We start from the raw sequence: 7526 nt of genomic DNA on the forward strand, positions 1-7526 counted from the left end.
GTATTCAGGGCTCCCTCGCATGCGCATTGCACCTGCGAACAGCACCAGCACACCTCCTGCACTTAAGCTCCACCCTTCCAGGCATCTACAATCTCTAGCACTCTGTCCTTCAAGGCACACTTCCACACACCCACGCCTGCACTTGTGCACCTGCACAGACATCATTATACAAGAGATGGAAGAGAAATCACAAGTGCTGAAGATACAATTGCAGAAATGGATACATCTCCCAAAGGAAAAGTAAAATCTGAGACATACAAGTTCCAAATATGAGACATACAAGAAATCAAGGATGCCAAAAAAAAAGACAAAATCTAAGACTAATAAGAATAGATGGGAAAGAAGATCCCAGCCTCCAAGATCCAGAAAAAAATATTTTCAAGAAAATCATAGATGAAATTTTTCCCAACTTAAAGAAAGAGATGTTCCATAAACATACAAGAGGCCTGCAGAACACCAAACACACTAGACCAGAAAAGAAACACTTCATGTCACATATAGATTGGGAAAGGATCTTCACCAACCCTATATCTGACAGAGGGCTAATATCTAAAATATATAAAGAACTCAAAAAGTTAAACAGCCGTTTTGTTTTGATGACTGTGTCTTTTGCTTTACAGAGCTATTCAGTTTCGTGAGGTCCCATTTATTGATTGTTGCTCTTAGAGCCTGTGCTGTTGGTGTTCTGTTCAGGAAGTTGTCTCCTGTGCCAATGAGTTCTAGGCTGTTCCCCACTTTTTTTTCCAACTGATTTAGAGTAACTGGTTTTATGTTGAGGTCCTTGATCCACTTGGACTTTAGTTTTGTGCAGGGTGATAAGTATAGATCTATTTTCATTTTTCAGCATGTAGACATCCAGTTGGACCAGCACCATTTGTTGAATATACTGTCTTTTTTCCATTGAATGTATTTGGCTTCTTTGTCAAATACCCAGTATTCATAGGTGTGTGGGTTTATTTCTGGGTCTTCTATGTGGTTCCATTGATCTCCCTTTCTGTTTCTATGCCAATACCATGCAGTTTTTATTACTGTTGCCCTGTAGTACAGCTTGAGATCGGGGATGGAGATATCTCCAGATGATCTGTTGTTGTACAGGATTGTTTTGGAGATTCTGGGTTTTTTGTTTCTCCAAATGAAGCTGAGAATCTTTTTTTCAAGGTCTGTAAAGAATTGAGTTGGTATTTTGATAGGAATTGCATTGAATCTGTAGATTGCTTTTGGCAGGATGGCCATTTTCACAATGTTAATCCTACCAATCCATGAGCATGATATATACTCGCTTATATAGACCTACAAGATATGATAAACATAATGAAATCTACACACCTAAAGAAGATAATCAAGAAAGTGGACATGGGTGAAGATGATCAATCCTCATTTAGAAAGACAAATGGGATGTGCATTGAATGTATGACAGGAGTCTACCGCAAAAAGGCATCTGAAAGACTCTACCTAGCAGTGTTTCAAAGCAGACACTAAGACTCATAACCACCAAACCTTGGCAGAGTGCAGGGAATCATATGCAAGAAGGGGAGTTAGTATGATATGGAAAGGATAGGAGCTCTACAAGTACCAAATATATCCGGGCACAGAGTCTTTTCTGAGACTGACACTCAACCAATATATCCATAGAGACGGACCCTCTATGGATATAACATAGAACTTCTGCTCGGATGTGGCCCGTGGTAGCTCAGTAACCAAGTAGTTTTCCAAAGTAAGGGGAACAAGGACTATTTCTAACAGGATCTCAAGGGCAGGCTCTTTGACCTTCCTCCCCCGCCCCCCGCCCAGGGGAGGAGCAGTCCTGTTAGGCCACAGAGGAGGACTTTGCAGCCAGCCTTAAAGATAGCTGATAAAACAGGGTCAAATGAAAGGGGAGGAGGTTCTCCCCTATCAGTGGACTTGGAAAGGGGCAGGGAGGAGACCAGGGAGGGAGTTGGGGAGGGGGAGGGAATAAGGGAGCGGGATACAGCTGGGACAGAGTTAACAAATTGTAACTAAAAAGAAAAATAAAAATTAAAAAGAAGTTAAACAGCAACAAATCAAGTAATCCAATTAAATAATGGGGTACAGAGCTAAAAAGAAATTTATCAATAGAGGAATATAGAATAGCAGAGAAACACTTAAAGAAATGCTCAATGTACTTAGTCATCAGGGAAATGAAAATCAAAATGACCCTGAGATTCCACTTTACACCCAACAGAGTAGATAAGATCAAAGACTCAATTGACAACACATGCTGGAGAGGACTTAAAGAAAGGGGAACCCTCTTCTATTGCTGGTGAGACTGTAAACTTGTACAACCACTTTGGAAATCAAACTTGCACTTTCTTAGACATTTAGGAATAGTGCTTCCTTAAGATCCAGCTATACGACTCCTAGGCATATATCCAAAAGATGCTCAAGTATACAACAAGGATATTTGTTCAGCCATGTTTGTAGCAGCTTTATTCGTAATAGCTAGAACCCGGAAACAACCCAGATATCCCTCAACTGAGGAATGGATATAGAAGTTGTGGTACTTTTACACAATGGAGTACTACTCAGCAATGAAAAACAAGGAAATCATGAAATTTACAGGCAAATGGTGGGAACTGGAAGAGTTTGTATGTATTCTGATGGCATCTTTGTAAAAATAAAAGATAAAATGGCAACAGTAAAAATGAAGTTATTAGCATTCAGGAGGTCTTGGGTTTGAGTTCTAGCCATGCAAAAAAGCAGACATGGTGACTCATGCCTAAAATATCAGCACTTAGGAACTGGAGGCAGAAAGACTAGAAGTTCAAGTGCATTCTTGGCTATTAGCAAGGTCAGGGAACTTTAGCTACATGAGACCCAATCTCAAAAAATAAAAGAGAAGAAGGAAGGAATGAAACAATGGAAGGAGGAAGAAGTAAATGAAACAATAGGGAGAAAGAGCAGAGAGAAAGAAGGGGAACGCTAAAATGATGGTAGGAGAGAGGAAAAAGATAGGGAGGAAGGGATAGAAGGAAGAAAAAAAAAGAAACAGTGAAACAAAAAGCAAAGTTCTTGTGTTTGCTTTGTATTATAAATTATCCATGAAAATTGTTATCTATCAATGCCAGTACTTTGATTTTTTATTTCTCTTTGGCATATGCATGCTAATGATCAATTTATGTGTTTAGGCATGAACCAGCGTCTGCCTGAGATTTATCATTCTGTGATGACTTATTGACTCTGTGTGTGTATATTTGTATGAAAGAGAGAATATAGAGAGAAACAGAGACAGAGGGTGAATAATCATATGATGTTAGTTAAGAATAAATGTAAAGTACAATTCCTTTTCTGAGCCAAAGCTCCATTTGGGGAAGAGAAATTTTGTATATAGCCTAACTTCTCACTGACCATTTGCAGGGTCTATGTTGTTCATCAGGTTCACACATAGCCTCTTAAAGTAAATATATATGTGTGTAAGTATATATATATATATATATATATATATATATATATATATATATACTGTGTGTGTAAGTATATATATGTGTGTAATATATAATTATATAAAATATATGTATGTAAATATATGTGTAATATAAAATATAAGTTATAAATTATATTATATATTTTATATAATTAATATATAATACACATATTCACACACACATAATATATATTACACACACATATATATTTAGACACATATATACTTACACACTTATATATTTACTATAAGAGGCTATATATGAACCTGATGAACAGCATAGAATCTGTGAATGGTCAGTGGGAAAATAGGCTATATTACACACACACACACACCAAGTGTATGCGTATGTGAGCTCAGCGATATTATACTTTCCTAAAATTAAAGCATTGCTGATTATAAGCTAGTAAGATGTGAATTTCCTTAAAACATGTAAACATGATACTCTAATGAATTGTCAAACAGTCATAGATGTTAGCACAAAATCTGTCTTTAGCCTTAACATACGTGCTTAACCGTAGACAAAAGCAATTAATATAGAAAAAAAATAAAACTTTTCTCAAATCTCTTTGAAGTTTCAACTATGACAGTTCTAAAGATGAAGAGTTTCCTTGAATCCAGTGAAAACCATCTCCATATGTTCTAGGCACTTATTTGCTAGCAAAATCTCATTAAGCCATATGGAAAAAAATAGTCTCTGTAAAATTACACATCTGAGAGAAATGACAGGTTTTGATAGTGCCAGCATTTATCAATGGAGGAGCAGACAAAGTCACAAAAGTGCAGTGTTTTGCAGTGTGACAGCACAGATTGATTATGCACTTCTTTTACTTTGGAGGGGCCCACATACAACTGAATTTTTCTAAAGGTAACTAAACAAATGGCTGCCATTCTTTTGAATTTGAGGATATTTTGAAGGTGAGAGCATGACTTCAGTAGAATGGCTTGTCAGGATATAGTCAGACCTGGCAAAATGTCGGTGTAAAGTAAAATTGAAATTGATATTTTTGAATAGCTAAGTATTCTTAATGTGAAAATCACTCAATCCATCTTACTTTGTAAGTTAGGTTAAAATTAATTTTATATTATGTTCCAGACATCTGTAAATTGTTTTAATTGATGTTTATTTATATTCCAAATTGCACTTAAAATTGAGTAACCATAGCATGCTGTATTTATTTTTATAGAAGTAATTTTCTACAAAGCACTGTAGGCATAGCAAGAAAGAAATTTAACAAGGTACTCAGAAAAGCACAGTTTTAATCAATAGACGTGAAGTATCTTAGCCTTTCCTGTTGTCCTGAGGTAGAAAGCCATCATCAGGCATTTCTCATCATAAATTATTTTTAAATGTCCCCCTATCAACAGCTCCATCATTTTTATTTCAAAATATTGCTTTAGCTTCAGATACCACTCCTACATTAAAAGCAGCATGAAGAATTGCCAGGTTTATACTAAGAGCTACTCTAGTCATGCTCAATTACCACAGCCCCTCTCTCTCTCCTTTCTCAGAGTCGCTATCAAAGCAATGAAAGATATTTTGTTGTAACTGTCTCTGATTCTGAATTCTTGTTTCTCCAAAAGAAGTTTATCAAGTTCTCCAGGCAACTAGACCCTAAGCCATCAGGAGCCATTGGTGACACATTTCCTATGATGGACACATAATAATTAAAGGGCCAAATCTTTTCATTTCTAACTCTTACTCCAGATTCAGAGATAAATGGTAGCAAGAATACACTGTGGTATACTCATTAACTACATGGGATACAGACTCCCTCTTCTCTACCCTAAAATAGGGGGCCCCCATCCTTTTTTGTGTCATTATCAAGCATACTTTAATTCTATAATCATGTTATTTTCTTTTTTGTATTATTATTATTGTTATTATTATTACAACAATTTATTCACTTTGTGTCCTGGTTATAGCCCCATCCCTCATCTCCTCCTGGTCCTATACTCCCTTCCTCTTCCTCCCATCCCTCTTTCCTAATCCACTGATAAAGGAAGTCCTCCTCCTCTATCATCTTACCCTAGCCTATCAAGTCTTATCAGTACTGCCTGGATCCTTTTCCTCTGTGGGCTGGCTAGGTTACCACACCAGGGAGAAGTGATCAAAGAGCAGGAAACTCAGTTCATGTCAGAGAATGTCTCTTCTCCTCATACTATGGAACCCCCATGGAGACTGAGCTGTCAATGGGCTACATCTGAGCAGGGGTCTCTCTGCATGGTTTTTGGTTGATTCATTAGTCTCTGCAGTCCTCCCTGGGTGCTGCTTTTTAAGCTTTGTTAGTTTCCTTTCCCTTTCAGATCCTTATATATCCTCCTTCTCCCTTAAGATTCCTTGTGTTCTGTCCAAAATTTGGCTATGAGTCTCTGTATCTGCTTCGATCCCCTGCTGAGTGGCCTTTTGGAGGATTTCTGTGATAGGTTTCAGTCCAATTCCCTCTCTTCTACCATTTCTTGTGTCTATTCTGTTTTCCCTTCTGAATGAGAATTAAGCATCTTCCCTAGGCTCCTACTTATTGTTTAGCATCCTTAGGTCTGTATTTTAGTATGTTTATCCTTTATTATATGGCTAATATCCACTTATTAGTGAGTATATATCATGTGTGTCTTTCTGCTGCTGGGTTACCTCAGTCAGGATGATCTTTTCTAGTTCTATCCATTTCCCTGCAAAATTCATGATTTATTTGCTTTTAATTGCTGAGTAGTATTCCATTGTGTAAATGTACCACAATTTCTGTATCTATGCCTCAGTTGAGAGACATCAAGTTTGTTTCCAGTATCTTGCAATTACAAATAAATAAATAAATATGTTATGAACATAGTTAAGCAAATGTCCTTGTTGTATTGTTGTACTTATTTAGGTTATATGCCTAGGAGTTGTATAGTTAGATATGGAGGAAGCACTATTCCTAGTTTTCTGAGAAAACACCAGGTTGATTACCAAAGTGGTTGTACAAGTTTACATTCCCACCAGCGATAGAGGAGGGTTCCCATTTCTCCACATCTTCTCTAGCAGGTGTTGTCTCTTGAATTTTTGATCTTATTCACTCTGTTGGGTGTGAGGTGGAATCTCAAGATCGTTTTGATTTGCATTTCCCCGATGACTAAGTAATTGAGCATTTCTTTTAGTGTTTTTCTGCCATTCTATACTCCTCTATTGATAAGTTTCTGTTTAGCTCTGTACCTCAATTTTTAATTGGATTACTTGGGTTTTTCTGGTCTTTAACTTCTTGAGTCCTTTATATATTCTGGATATTAGCCCTTTGTCAGATATGGCGTTGGTGAAGATCCTTTCCTATTCTGTAAAAGACAAACTGGCTGAGAAAGAAATAACCACATACATTAAGTACCTTGGTGTGACTCTAACCAAGTAAGTGAAACCTGTATGAAGACAAACAAACAAACAAACTTCAAGTCTCTGAAGAAAGAAATTGAAGAAGATATCAGTAGATGGAATGATCTTCCATGTTCATTGACTGGTAGGATTAACATAGTGAAAATGACCATCCTGCCACAAGCAATGCACAGATTCAATGCAATTCCCATCAAAATACGAACACAATTCTTTACAGAGCTTGAAAGAACTATTCTCAATTTTATATGGAAAGACAAACAAACAAGCAAAAAAACCTGAATTGCTAAAACAATTCTGTTCAATGACAGATCTTCTGGAGTTATCTAAAGTGATCTAAAGTGGTACTATAGAGCAACAATATATAAAATGGCATGGTATTGGCATAGAAACAGACTGCTAGTTTAATGGACTAGAATCAAATAATTAGAAATTAACTCACACACCTACGGATATTTGACAAAAAAGCCAAAATCATATAATGGAAAAAAGAAGGCATCTTCAGCAAGTGCGCTAGTCTAACTAGATGTCTACATGTAGAAAAATGAAAATAAATCCATATTTATCACCCTGCACAAAACTAAAGTCCAAGAGAATCAAAGACCTCAACATAAAACCAAACACACTAAATCTGTTAGAAGAAAAAAAATGGGGAAGAGCCTTGAACCCATTGGCATGGAGACAACTTCCTTAACAGAACACCAACAGCACAGGCTCTAACATCAA

Source organism: Psammomys obesus, unplaced genomic scaffold, assembly GCF_907164565.1.
Source record: "Psammomys obesus unplaced genomic scaffold, mPsaObe1.curated_primary_1811, whole genome shotgun sequence".
In the NCBI taxonomy this organism is placed as follows: domain Eukaryota; kingdom Metazoa; phylum Chordata; class Mammalia; order Rodentia; family Muridae; genus Psammomys; species Psammomys obesus.